Source organism: Nanorana parkeri, unplaced genomic scaffold (genome assembly GCF_000935625.1).
Source record: "Nanorana parkeri isolate BGI_ZX_2015 unplaced genomic scaffold, ASM93562v1 scaffold242, whole genome shotgun sequence".
NCBI classification, from domain to species: domain Eukaryota; kingdom Metazoa; phylum Chordata; class Amphibia; order Anura; family Dicroglossidae; genus Nanorana; species Nanorana parkeri.
Window position 1 is genome coordinate 144,465 of NW_017306510.1, and position 467 is coordinate 144,931.

The following is a 467-nucleotide window of genomic DNA, read 5'->3' on the forward strand; positions in this document are numbered from 1 at the left end:
CCTTGACCATACAACTTTCTAGCACCTTAACCCTTTTGGCTGCCACACAGACGTATGTCATGCATCTCTGGCAGGGGGTGCGTTTAAACATCCGCCGGGACTCAACTGTCAGCTTTACACTGGAAGCGAGTCTGGTGGCTGAGCTGCCCCCAGATTGCTTCCAGGGGCCGGTGAAGTGTGTGCCCCCACCCCCGCCGTGCTTCCCGGGCACCACTGCCCCTCCTGTGTTAGCAGGGAAGGAGACCAGCAAACATCCATTTGCCGATCCTCTCCCCGCTGAATGGGACCCAAAGCGACGGAAAATGGAATGGAAACACAATCCACCGCATGCTAAGTGTGCTGCGTGGCCATTTCATTCTTGAATGGCAGCCCATTGCACCTCCCAGCATGCGTGTGTTGCACACAATCCCGCATGGTACATTGCCGTAATAAAAGTAACGCATGCACAGTACTGGTATGATCCTAAA